Source organism: Equus asinus, chromosome 19 (assembly GCF_041296235.1).
Source record: "Equus asinus isolate D_3611 breed Donkey chromosome 19, EquAss-T2T_v2, whole genome shotgun sequence".
Lineage (NCBI taxonomy): Eukaryota > Metazoa > Chordata > Mammalia > Perissodactyla > Equidae > Equus > Equus asinus.
Window position 1 is genome coordinate 18,595,525 of NC_091808.1, and position 15,081 is coordinate 18,610,605.

Sequence of the window (15,081 nt, forward strand, 5' to 3'; positions counted from 1 at the left end):
TCTTGCAGCATATTATCACTCCTCCCTGGCTGATGAAACCAATCATCCTCTCTGGCATTTGAGCCCCACAAACTAGAATCACTCTCCCTGTAGCTTGAAAGTTTTCAGAAAGCATCAAAGCGGCTAAAAGGCAGCCTTTTTGCCTGATGAAACAAGGCTGAAATAAATGTTGGGTTATTTTACTGAAGCGTGTGTGTTTTCTCTTTGAGCTTTCTACCAGTCTGTATCTCTGCATGGAGTAAGAGTCTATTCAGATCCCAAAAGACACAAGCAGCATGACCACAGTTTACTAATTGCTATTGGGAAGCCTCTGTAGGGCAGAAGGACCACAGCTGAGAAGGTTAAACCTGCCTGGTTAGTTACTAAGCTTATTTTGATAAGGATTTGCTAAAGGGTATATATCAAATAGTCCTTGGTAATAGGTGATGGAAGTCTGTTGAATTCAAACTGCTAAGAAGTAATGTAGGCATCAAGCAACTGTACGATCAAACTTTTAATTAAAATTAGGGCTGGTTAAATCCTTTAACTAGCAGGATTCACGGGCCAGCACTGGGACTCGGGGCTTTGGCAAGAACCGTGGTCTCTCCTCTCTAGACGTTTTGGCATAGACCCAGGGCAGTTATGCCAAATGCAGTGCAGTGTGCTCTACCCATTGGGCTAATGATCCTCCTAATCATTCGGCCAGGCCCTGTAAAGCAATCTCCATAAAAATAGGTTCCAGAGAGTGACAGTGTCCGAATGGACAAAATACAGCCCAGACCATAAGAAGAAGAAATTGTTAGCAGCTTTCTCACCATGGGGAAAAAGTGAATTGATCTTAGAATCTTCTTAGAAGCCAAATGAACCAGTAGAGAAGAAAGGACATTGTCTAAGGAGGAGAATTTAGGATCCAGAATGAGATTTAATGCCAAAGAAACATTTTGAGATAATAAATGAGAAGGCAATTTGATTGTCAGGGACTTTCTGATGACCAAACTCAGATCATGGCTGGATTTTTGTTCAAGACTCCCTTGGGAAGCCCAGAGCCCAAAAGAAGCCAGGGAAAAGGAGAAGTCTTGAAGGTGAGATGCGGGAGTCAGAAGATGAGGGGAGTCGTCCCAAGTTAAATCAGAAGGGTCTGGCTTAACCCAGGTCTTAGGGACGAGCATAGAGCTGGGAGTGCAAAGCCACACTTAAAAACCAGAAGCCAGAAGGCAAGAAACAGAGCAGATACGGAGGAGCAAAAGGGAGGGAGGGTAGAAATAAGCACGTCCATGGCAATTACTGACGTTAGAACTTTGGGTTAAAAGCTTGTTTTATTGGGTGTCAGCAGCTTAGGGCTTGGTTAAGTCAGGCTCTTTTAAAGGTACAGGGATGAGTGGAAGATTTATGTGAAGTTTTGAAGTGTTCCTATGACAATAAAGTAATAAAAATAACCATTACTACTACTTACTGAGCATTACTCTATGCTAGACATTGTCTTAGGGGCTTTTATTTACACTATATTAGAACCAATATTAAGAACAATAGCAATAATAACTACCATTCACTGAGCATTTATATGTGCCCAGAACTGTGCTAAGTGCTCTAAACACATTCTTTTTATTTAATCCAATACTTTGGCAATGTTGTCATTTCTTTTTCTTATTTTACTGATGAGGAAACTGAGGCCCAGGGAAGTTAAGGAACTTGCCCAAGTCCACACAGCTTATAATGACAGAGCCAGGGTTTGAATAGAGTTTTTGTCTGAATACAAAAACCAAGCTATTTCCTAAGACTGAGTGATAGCATACACAACAGAGACGGGAAGATTGATGGGTATGATATGGAATGCGTCAACGACAACCTATCAAACTCAGTAATCTTTAGATTATGAAAGCAGTGACCCTCATAACCATTCACTTGTTCCAAGTGACCTGTTAACAGAATGACTACTTAGATATTTATAGTTGCAAATGATGATCATTATCAAGAAGAAGAAAGAAGGAGATGATGGTGATGATGACGATGATGATGACTGTGATGATGAAAATTGTGATGATGCCAATGATCATAGAAGCCAGAACCATCCTCATGTTCAGACAGAACTATATCATCACCTATGGGCATATATACCACTCAATGCCTTGCCACCTATTTCCACATAATAATACTTAAAATCCTTTTAAGAGGTCACAGAACTTTCTCTTCATGGTTAGAGACAAAATTTAAAGATAGAACTAAGACAGGTAACAGTGTCTTAAATTTAATTGAAGATATATTAGCCTATCAAAACCATCTCTCAGAAGTGTTTTTGATAAAGACATGGTGATAAAGAGGATAAGGAAATGGGATAGAGGTATGCTGATCTGAGCTAAGGAAGGAAATCATCATTCAGTCCACAAGTATTTGTCAAGCTCTTCTATGATCCAAGCCATTAAAGAGTTATTATTTCTACTTAATAGGAATGAGGCTCAGAGAGGTCACACAATTAATAGTGGTGCAGCCAATGTCGGAGTCCAAAGCCAGTTCTCTCTCTGCTTAGCCTAGGATGGTGGAAGAAAAAGGCCCCAGGGACTTCATAAGCAAGCAGATGAAATTCTCTAATGAAATAGCAAGATGATTTCATCTGTGGATCTCCTAACACCACAGGTCTTGGCCCAACAGCAAGGTCCAAAATGAACTCTCTGGCTTCAGAATTTGATTCCTGAAGCTGCCAGTAGTCATTCCTAGTTCTGGTCATGGTAATTCACATGAGAGACAGAGAATTTTTTCCTAGGTCGGGACTCCATGTTACACATAGACTCATAAACATTTGTGCACCTTGTTAGTCTCAAAGCTTTGTAACTAATTCACCCATAATTTGCATGAGACACTCTAGTACCAAAAAGTCATGTGAATTCCATATAGCAATAAACTTCACTCCATAGCAAGGGTAGGAAAAGCCTGAACAGCTACCTGTGAGTGAGCATGTAGCCATGGGGCCAGGCAGTGCCTGCAGTGGACTACTGAGGTTTCCATATCCTTCACCAATCTGGGCCACTGCTCTCATTAACCACCTCTTCCCCACAACTTCTCTTCACGTGCTCGAGCTGCGTCCAGGGAGAGAGGTGCTAATCCCTTTTGAATAACCTGTGGCTTGGTCCCTGGTTACTTCAGTGGAGGAGGCAGTGCCTCCAACCATCACAGCTACAAAATGTGCGCAGAAATTGACTCCCACAATTAGACAGCACAGAGAAAGTGGAGGAAGCACATAGTGCAAAATGCGGAGTATCAACAACGGCTCATGTTTGGTTTTATTGCATTTTTTCCTCCACATTCACCCAGGTGAAGAGAAGTTAAAATACTACTCTTAAAGAGAGCACAAATCACATGAATATTAACAAGAGGTAAGCTGGTGGTCTAACAAAGACTTAGCAAATGTGCTAAACAGTCCTTTGAGGAGGTATTAAAGTCATCACAGTTGGCACTAATTAGAAAAGAAAACCACATCTTTTTCTTTAAGACTTAGGAGAAATGCAACTATTTCAGCACATGCCAGAAATAAGTTAACTAGATCCTGGCTTTCATTACCACGTCTTATTCCCTGAACACAGATTTCGTCTTAGAATCTCTTATGGACTACATTGTGTCCCCCTCCAAACTTTACATGTTGAAGTCCTAACCCCCAGTATCTCAGAATGTGACTGTATTTGGAGGTTGAGTCTTTAAAGAAGTAATTAATTAAAAATGAGGTCATTAGGGTGGGCCTTAAGTCCACATGACTGGTGTCCTCATAAGAAGAGGAGATGTGGACACAGACATGCACAGTGGGAAGACCATCTGAAGACACAGGGAGAAGGTGCCCATCTGCAAGCCTAGGAGGGAGGCCTCAGAGGAAAGCAACCCCACTGACACTGATCTCAGACCTCTAGCTTCCAGGATTGTGGGAAAATAAATTTCTGTTCTTTAAGGCACCCAGTGTGTGGAACTTTGCTATGGCAGCCCCAGCAGACTAACACAGAACCCAAAACTGTAGATGTTGACATGGATAAACCTAGGACAGTTCAACTGAAATAAATCCGCATTACAATTGCTTGTTTCCCGCGATCATTTCCATCCAGCTCTAAAAACCACTGAACAAAGAGCACTGCTGTCCTCCAATTGGGTGAAAAGACATTTCCCTCTCCAAACTCCTCGATCCTGGGGACAAGACGGAGTTAGGCAGGTGAAATGTTTCTGTGTCAGCCATGTGCCTAACAAATTCCATTGTTCGTACTAGACGAAGATTCTTTCTCCCCTGGCTAATGCAGCAGCCTCCTTAGGGGTTTCCCCACCTCCATTCTCACCCCGTCCAATTCATCCTCAGAGCAGTTAAGTGATCTTCTCAACATTTTTAAACTCTCTGGTTTAATAGCCTCCAGTGGTTTCTCACTGCACTTAGAATAAACTCCTAACTCCCTAGTGTGGCTGGGAGAGCCCTCCTTGACCCAGCCCCACGCTGTTCTCCACCCTGAGCGTGAGGCACTTTCTGCCTTGCACACACACTTTCTGCTCTTTGAACACGCTAAGCTCTTCCCTGCTCCAGGACCTTAGGATATCTTGACCGTGACTGCCTCAGAGAGACATTCTCCAGCCACCCTCCTAACATATCTGTCATTCCCACACCAAACCCATCCTTCTCCTTCCCACCACCGGCTTAATTCCTCCACAGCAAGTAGTATAACTTGGAGGCATCTGCCCTTCTGTGTACTTACTTTTTCTCCAACCACCAGGTCAAGGACCCTGTCTGATTTATCACCGTTGTAGCTCCATGGTTGAATGAATGAGTGGATAAATAACACAGAGTGAAAACCTTTGTAAACTCTAAGGTGTTACGTAAATGCAAAGTTTAATTAGCAGATTTGAAGGCCTATGAAAGTAGAACCTGTGTCTTATTTTCTCCCCCTACCTCATTTCCTCACTGAAAGATAACTGAATGGATTGATTTACTCATTATCTGAAGACGATGTTAGGAATGGACTATCATGTCAAATAACACAATTTATAGCAATGTACGGGTTCTAAAACAGTTTCATATAGCTTATCTCATGTTAATCTGCACAACTTCCCTGTGATTAGGCATTCTTATTCCCATTTTACAGAGGGAGAAACTGAGGCTGAATGAAGTAAACTGTTCAAGTCTATACAGATAGTGGTGTTAGAGTCAAGACTTTTTGTTTGTTTGTTTTTGTTGTTGTTTCTTCAGGAAGATTGACCCTGAGCTAACATCTGTGCCAATCTTCCTCCACTTTACATGTGGGTTGCCACCACAGCACGGCTGACAAGTGGTGTAGGTCCATGCCTAGGATCTGAACCCTCGTACCTGGGCCGCTGAAGCAGAGCACACCGAACTTACCTTCTACACCACGGGGCCAGCCCCAAAGGGTCAAGTCTTTTCCCACTACCCCACTGCTGCCTTCTCAATCAAACTGCTTAGTAATTATCCCTCATGGGCCAGCAGCGGCAAATGACAGACAAGGTGGGAGGGCCGTGCTCACGTAAATAGGAGGTTTCCTGGAGGTTTGCTCGGCAGCAGGGGAGAGGCTATGCTTGGAAGGGGACTTTTTTGAGCCACTAAGAGAGGATTTTCTTTTGTCTTCTATTTTTTTCTTATATATCAACTCTAGAACCTGAGCATATTTTGCTATTACAGTCTAAAATATTGCTGTCGTCCTCCCATTTTGAGGCAAATTTCACCAAAAATCATCTTGCTGTTTATAATATAGTACTATACTTTTGGCAGATGAAAAATTATATTGTTATATATTCTAGGGTTAGCTCTCCCATGTCCTGAATTAGATATTCTTTTCCAGAGGATAATTTATACTGTGAATATTATTTCGTTCATTAAACATATTTATTTAATACTGTTATTATCAGAGCGACATTCATAACAGATTATATTCTCTCTTTCAATGACATTTACAAAATAATTTTGCTAGGAAAATGGATTCTGTGGTCAAAGTTGAAAGACAAATGACAGAATATGTGAAAAATATTTGTAACACATATAATGGCCAGCGTTCATATCTCTAGTATAAAAAATCTACAAATGAATAAACAATTGAATATAAAAGTGGACAAAAAAATGAACAAAAGTTGATAGAACACATGAAATTGTATAGCTAATAAACAAACAAAAAAGGACACACAATCTCATTAGCAAATTAATGCACATTAGAACAGTATTTGCCTAAAATATTGGTAGACACTTTAAAAGCTGAAGACTTCTGTATAAGCACAAATATTTTAAGGTATAAATTACTGTAATCATTTTGGAGGGTAATTTTGCATTATCCATTTAATTTAAAAATGTGTATACTCATGATTTCCATTTCTAGGACTATATCTTCTTGAAATACCAGTATAATTATATGTTAGCATGACAGGCTATTATTATATTTAAATGATTTTACAGTCAATTTCAACAAATAAATGCCATTTTCATCTATGTATTTGGTATTAGGTGTCTGGCCATAATGGACACAAGTTTTCTTTTGAAAAATTTACTCAACAAGAATTGAGTAGAGGGTCAATAATAAACTCTTACTGAATAGGATTGAAAAGATAATTAAACTGATGAATCCGTAAGAACATTCAAAAACATCATTATCCTGTTTTTCCGGAATACTGTGCTCCCCTTAAAACAAAGGATAATGGGAAAAAAAACAGTCAGTTTGGAGTTAGTCATAAGTGAGTTCTAATTCTTGTTCTGATGCTTGCTAGCTATGCAACTTCACCTTTCTAAGGCTCAGTTTCCATATCCATAAATCCCATGTAAAAAACTGATCTCTTAAAAAAGAAAACCAACTCATAACTCAGTTGGCTGTTCACCGGAATAAATAAGTAATAGTTGTATATCATCCAGCAAAATTCATGGCGCACACTATGTACTCAACAAATATTAGTCCCCTCTGCATTTGTGCTCCCACCATCTGTAGGTCACGGAGCTGTATGGAGAGGAAGGGAAAGTTGAGAGCAGACAACTCTACTGCTCTAGGTTTCATTCATTAATCATTTTCCTATATCTGCGTAGCACCTCATTGTAAGAGATACGGCCCTTGGTTCTATAGGTGCAAACATACAACATATACATTCTGTCATTCAGATTGAGACAAAGGAATTCCTCTTAAACACTTACTGAGAAAACAAATGGCTCTCTTTTTGGCAAGGTAATAACTGAAAATAGCTTTCTTGATAAGAATACTAATCTTGAGAGGTTAATATGTGCCAGACACTGTTTTATTCACCTTATGTGAATTATCCCATTTAATTCGTTCAAGCTTTTGATGCAGATTTTAATATTGTAGGTCTTAACGGTCAATGAGGAAGAAACTTGCCATTTCAGGGCACCAAACTGACCCAAAGCTTTCAATGTGATGGACATAGACTAGGACCTTGTTCAGAGCAAGCAACTCTAAGATGTACTCACCAGGTTCTATAAGGACAGGATACAAACCAGTGTGATTCAGGATTAGAAGAATAAAAACTATCACGTTGGTCAAAGCCAATAATTTGAACAGTTCACCATAAAATGAACAACACTTAACTTAATCAGAGCCTGCCCAATGGGGTAGCCAATTCAGAATCTCTACAAAAGAGACACAGAGTCTCATGGGCTAATTAATATCCTGGTCCAGAATTCATCATCTGTTCATGCAGCAAATCTTTGTGAGCGCCTCCTATGTGCCAGGTATTTTTCTGGACACTGAGAATTCAGCAGGGAGCAAAAGAGACAAAAAATATCTGCTCACCTAGAGCTTACATTCTTGCATGGATATAGAGACATTAAACAAATAAATAAGTAAAATTTGCAGATCAGTTGATGAAAAGTGCAATGCAGAAAATAAAGCAAGGGTAGTGAATTAGGAGCTCTGATTAGGGTAGAGGACAAGGGACAAAGGGATGTCAACCTGTAGCCTCAATCTTAATAGGTTGGGTAAGGTCACTCTGAATCCCCAGATGAATAAATGCACCAGATTATTCTGCCAGGGAAAAAATAAACAGAATAAAAATAGAAATAATGAAGAAACAAATAGGTATATTACCATTTTTGTACCACGTTTTGGTGTAAGGGTCTTGATTAGTACTGTAAACACGTTAATATTGTGTGAGTCTTGTCTGCCTTCTGAAGCGTTTAAAACATTTACAAGAACATGATAAATTAGACTTACAATTTTAATTAAACATTTAGAAATCTTAGATTTAACCAGTAATCACTGTTTACGTGTTTTCCAAAACGTCATTTGTTAAATTCACGTCTTTTTATTTATTTGTTGTAGAAATAGTAAGTATATAAAGAGAGAAATGTTAAAGCTTTTATACTTTTTAAAATACTCATTGATTAATAAATGCATAAGACTAATAAATTGTTCTCCAAAAACACACAAAGAGAACTGTTTCTCTCCATGAACCAAAGTCCCTTAAAGATGTTGCACATGAGAAAATGGAGGCTCAGCAAAGATAAATAACTTAGCCTCGTCCAAAGTCCTGCGGCAAAGCCACCCAGGATTTGAACATGACCGCTACACGAATAGCCTCTCACCAGCGATAGTAAGCGTTTAACGTGTGGAGCACAGAACCTGGCAGAGAGTGGGAACTTAATATTTCTCTCCCCCTGACCCCAGACTAAAGCAAACTGGCAGGACTAACCAGGGTAATCCAAAATACTGCCCCCACTACACACACACACACACACGTCATTCAGAGTGAGGTAGTCCTAACAAAGACCCTTCATCTGCTCCCCTTCCTCCTAGCTCTTAGCAAATCAAATCCTTCAGAAGACAAACACCCATCTGATTTGTGGTAATTTAATGGGTAAACTCATTAAAAGGATCTGAGTAAGCCTGGTGATTGTGGTAGGCAGTCTACAAAGATGGCCCCACAACGAACCACACCTTTCTCTATTCATGATCTTGGGTAATCCCCTCCCATTGAACCCAAACTGTTCCTGTAACTCACTCACCACCAACAGAATAAGGCAGAACAGACCTACTGACCTTGCAGGACTTTGAAAGCCAAATCAGATAAAGTCTTACAACCTCTGCCTTGGTCTCTTGGAGCACTCACTCTGGGGGGAAATCAGCTCTCATAGGAGAAGTCTGACTACCCTGAGACCATCATGCTATTAAGAAGCCCAAGCAAGCCAGGTGTTGAGGCTGCTGGAGAGAGAGATGCCTAACCCGCCCCCAGGTGTCCAGCCTTAGAGCCGGAAGTGTGAGCAATGAAACCTTCCAGTGCGTCCAGCCTCAACCACCACCTGACTGGAACCATGGGAACCCTCAATAAGCAAAAATTGCCCCACCAGGCCCGTCAACCCCCAGAACTGTGAGAGATCATGGTAAATCGTGTTAAACCACTATGTTTCAGAATGGTTTTTACACTACAGTAGATAAATAATGATCACTCTTCGAGAACTCCATTTGGCATTTTCTCAATGTGTTTTTTTAGTTAATAAACACTGTGTTATCCTAGATGTTACTATCCATCCTAAATGGCCCATCAGCATGTTCTTTTTCTCCTCTATCCATACTCAGAGTAGTAATAACATACACTTTATCTAATATTTCAAAATTACCACCTATCATGATACCCAGACAAAGAATATTTTCTTTCTCCTTTTTCAGGAAATGGTTGAAAATGAACTTAATAATGAACATTTTCCAAGCAACGCTCTACTCCAGAACTCATGGGAGTTATAAAACAACCCAAAACTAAGAAGATGAAATGGCTCACTCTTTAAATTCTTTATATCTCAAAGTCTTTGATTTAATTTTTTTAAAAAAATCAAATCACACAGTGCTCTTAATAAAGCATTATTATTTCAGGGCAAAGGATAAAACTTTCCAAATGCAAATGTTTAGCTGGAGTAGAGTCTTAAAAGATTCCAAGACATTAGTCAGGAGATGGATTGCTTCGCTATTACAAGTCTGGGTTATGATATCACTGGAACCGAATTCCCGTCAGATTAGTCTTTACTCAAAATGAATGTTTGTAATTATGAAATGAAATAAGTTTTAATTTGAATTGCCTAAAAAGGGGAAACCAAATATTGTGTAATTACAGGAGAAGAAATTTGAGATGGAAAACAAGATAGCGTTATTTACAAGTAAAAAGGCTTTTATGGGATTATGGGGCTTTAAAGTGCATATTTGGACCATTTGGGGTGGCAGAATTTGGAACTAAAATATTTTTCATCAGCGTTTATTTACAGTGTGCATGCAAGAAATGGAATCCCAGACACATCTGATACTGGGCTTATTTAAACCTTTTATATCCCTACTAAATTTGAAAAGACTCAAATGTTAGCCACACATAATGGAAGTAATCGTGGAGTGTGATAAAATGAGTATTTGAAAACCACATGCAACTTTTAGGCCCAAATCCAGAACGATAAAATTCACCTAGAGACATAATGAGCCTGACTCTCCTTCTTGGAGAACGAAAAGCAGTGAGAGGGGAATCATGTCCTTATTCTCCTTCCCCAGCTGGTGGCACCTGAGTGGAGCCCCCAGTGACTTGTAAGCGCTTTGCTGCTAAGACCGCCCACAAGCGCCATTTTGCCTCTCTGTAGGGCGGCCATTCCGTATCCTCAGCAAAACTGTGACTTCAGAGGCTTTTTGTCTCTATCTTATATTTCTACTGTCCCCTTCTAAAGCCCTACTTCTTGCGCCCAAGAGTCTAGGACCCTAGGACCCCAGGTCTGTCCCAGTTATCTTTCCCATAGCCTGCACTGCCCAACTTTGGTAGCTCCAAACCTTTGTCCTCAACCTTTTTTTTGGGATAAAGCCTTCCTGTTGAGCGTCACCTTCCTCTGGTGGGGACAAACTAATTTCCACTAAGCCACTCTTCCCGGAGATGGTGGCTCCTTAAAAGGTATGGCAAAGACAGTTCACAGCTCGCCAGATGCTTATGTTCCTTGTCCTATATTGCATGCTTATTACTGGAAGGTGGTCGCTCAGCCAGGTACTCCATTTCCCAGACTCCCTTGCAGTCAAGTGTGGCCAGGCGACTGAGTCCAATGAAATAGAGACAGAAGTGATAAGTGCTTGGGTCCCTGAACACCTCCCACCCAGCTCTTCTTCATCCTCCTTTCCCCAGTCAGCCGGCTGGAAGGGAGATAATCCCATGGTGATTTGACAAATCTCCACCAACTGGGTCCCCGGATGACTTCATGGAAGTGGGCCACCCCCTGTGCACATATTTGCCCTACTATTAAATACACATGTTTAGGACTTTCTCTCTCTTTTTTTGTTGATAACTGCAGCTATACCACCCCAAAGACTACTTAATCCAAAGGAGTCATTCTCTAATAACAGAAACTCAGACAACTTGAGGCAGATTTTGGAGGGTGAAAGAAACTTTGCAATTGCCTCCAAATTATCTCGTTTAAAAGTTACCTCCACGTAGGGGCCAGCTGGTGTAGTGGTTAAGTTCCTGCACTCTGCTTCAGTGGCTGGGGATTTGCCGGGACCACTTATCAAGCCATGCTATGGCAAGGTCCTAGGTACAAAATAGAGGATGATGGGCACAGATGTTACCTCAGGGCCGATCTTTCTCAGCAAAAAGAGGAAGACTGGTAACGGATGTTTGCTCATGGCTAATCTTCCTCACCAAAAAGATAAAAAAATAAAAATTTCCTTCATATAGGACTTTTTTAATAGACCTCCAGCAAGGGTTTGCCATCAGTCTCTCTCTTGTGTCCAGGTGACCACATGGGTCACAGACTCTGCCCTCCGGCTTCCTTCCTACCCAAGGACCTTCTTCAACCAACTTCATCACTGTTTGCACTCAGTAGTCATTGCTGAGCCTCAAGTATTTTCAATGAGTTTTCCCAGCATTTCAACTTAGAAATATACTGGTCAATGAAAATCTCCTGTGTCATGATCTCACTGTTCATTCATTCATTCACTCGTGCACTTATTCAATACCCCAAATATCAAGTATTGTGCTAGGTGTTGACTCAATGCAGCTCACTGTCCGTTGGTGCCATTAAGTAAAGGAATGGTCACAAGAACAGATAAGAGCTGTAAAACGATAATCTAGGTAACCATATAATTATCATTACAGCTGAATTTATTGAGCCCCTGCTATGTCCCAGACACTCTGCTGAGAACTGGACATTCCTTATTTCAATGAATCATCATAAGAACCATCCTCATATTATAGATGGAGAAATAGAGCCTTAGAGACGTTGGGCAACGTGCGGCAATTGCACAAAAAACTACTAATCAGGGTTGAGGTTTAAACCAAGTTCTGTCTGATTCCAAAGTCATTTGCTAACTGTGTGACTTTGGGCAAAGTAGGTAAATGCCATAACTCTCCATCTCTAATCTGAAATACCATCTCAGTCACAAAGAAGTAATTTCTACTGAGAGCTAAATTGCAGAGCAGACATGTTTACACTTCCAGTGTCCATAGTATACTTTACGAATATCATGTATAAAAATCTGGCCTCTTGAATTTTCTTGCTTCTGAAATGACAGTGGAGGGTGGAGGAAGCTTAAATAAATATTTACAGTATTCCTATTATGAGAAAATTTTCCAGGTGCTGTGTCTTGAAACGCCGATTGCTTTCACACAAACCGAGCCCCCAGTGAAGGCATCTCAGACTTTATGTTCGCAACTTAAAACAGTTGTGAGAAGGGGATCGGTTATCGCATGACACAGGGACTCCTGTTCACGCGCCCACGTGAGTGTGACCGTGGGCTCTGAAACGCCCAGAGGAGAGCACCTCCTGCCTGAGTTTCTGGGCTGTGAGATGTACAGCATCATGAGCCCACTCCCAGCCTGGCTTTGCTGCCAAATGCACACTCGATCCAGTCATGGACTCCAGGTGCTTATTCAGGCTGAGCCGTGGACTGATGATAACCTTGGATCCCCTGGAGAACTGAGAAATACACATTTCGAAGAGACTCGAAGACTGTACAGAGAGAGCAGCACAGAAGAAGGCCTCCGGGAAATTGTGGAGCACAGCTGATGGATGCCTGTGAATTAAGGACTAAGGAGCACAACCTGGGGGATCTTCATGTCAAGGCCGGAGCTGCAGCCCCGGGTCAGGGGAGCTTCTGCTCCTCAAGGTGGACTGACGGAGCAGAGAAAGGATTCTAACCGAAACAACAATAAAGTTTGTAAAATGAAGCTCCAACACCCACCGCTCCCTAAGGAATTAGAGTATGTTTGGGAAAAGGAATTTATTTTTCTGGGGTTTTTAATTTTGTTTGTTTTTTTCAGCTGGGTTGGGTTGTAAAGCTGAGAAGAGTGAGATTTCTGGAGTCAGATACCTAAATTTAAATTTCTACTTTACCACTTTCTGTGTGGTGCTGGGCGAGTATCTAAAGGTCGGTTTCTTTGACTGTGAATGTGAATAATAATTATACCTACCTCCCAGGATTAACAATAATTAAGCTCCATGTAAAACACTTTAACAAAGTACCTGGAATTCAGTCAATGCTTGAGCAACTTCACACATTTGTGTGGCAGTTTTCGGATAGGAACCAGAGCTGAAGTGCGATAAAGTAGCGGTTCTAAAAAGTTTTGATCTCAAGATCCCTTATACTCTTAAAAATTGAGAACCCCTAAGAGTATTTGTTTATGTAGATTATGCCTGTCAATATTTGCCATACTAGAAATTAAAACTGAAAACACTCTTAAATATTTATAAACTAATTCGTTTAAAAATAATGATAGGAAATCCATTATATGTTTGTATAACATATTTTCATGAAAAATAACTATTTTTCCAAATGAAATAACTTGGTGGGAAGAGTTACATTGTTTTACATTTTTGCAAAGCTCTTTATTGTCTGCTTTAATAGAATTAGCTCGATTCCCAATGTCTGCCTCTGCATTTCATCAGTTGTGACGGGTCATTTTCATTAAAGTAGATGAAGAGAACCCAGCCTCGCACAGACTGTAGTTGGAAGAGAGAGGAGTGGGTTATTAGTCTTTCCAGACAATTGTGGACAGTCTTCTTCAATGCAACATCAAAACGCTACAAGTGGTCGTTTCTTAAAGGCCAGCTGCAATGAAGAATCTAAAACTACATAAATAAACTTCCTTCTTGAAGTCTCTTGTACTTTGAAGGAAACCTTCACATTTGCAAAATACTGTTTCAAACAGATGTTGAAACGTTTCATTATAGAATAGCGTCTTGCATCTTGTGACTCTGGGATATTCCACTGCACAATTGTGCGAGTGGGAGAGTGAAAAAGATAAGTAGTCACTTCGTATTATTACGACAACAGGTTTGACCTCAAAGACTCCATGAAAGGTTCTTAGTGACTAAGGTGTCTGTAAGAGCACACTTTGAGAATTCCTGCTTTAAAACGAGATAGAAAAAAACAATGTGTTTCAGAGAGAAATCTGGGAGAGAGTCAAAAATAACAGAATCTGGGGGAAGATCTTAAGAGAAAACGTACCCACCCACCCCCACCCCCAGCAAGTGGTGGAATAGCTAAAGGGAGTTTGGGGAAGAGATATATGTAATTTATGTTTTTAAGTCATTTTTTGGTGAGATTTGTTCTATAACCCGTTCCTCTCTCTGCCTTGAGGAAGCTTCAGAAAAGCCTATATAGTTCACAAATGTTACACAAGTGAACCCTTTGGCAGGACATAAAAAATGCTGCTAACTTTGTGACCTGGTCTGTGCAGGCTGGGGAAAGTTCACTTGGACATAGGACCCCAGAAAAAATATGGAGGTTCCGGGGATTTGCAGAAATACAGGATGGGGTGAAGGGCATACCTCTGTGAGGAAAGAGGGCTTCCCCTGTCTGGGGAAGTAGGAGTTGACAACCAACTCCTATCTGGTTGTCAAAATCTTAGTGCCCCTAGCTGACTAGAGGGTAGTGAGCATCAAGTGTCACTCTGTCCCCCAACCTAGGACAGGCTGCTGTGTCCTCAGCTTGCTACCTCTACCTGGAGAAAACATCCTTCTATCCCAGTGGTGCTATGACTGGTGAGTGACTGTAGCAGGTAAATTGAGACCCAAGTAGATTTTAACCAGAGGAAGGTTGGGGGAGTGGAAGAGAATCTCCATGTGGAGAGTAAAAGGCAAGAAGCCCTTGACCACAGTTACCTGAGTCCAGTCTGGCCGTGACCAAG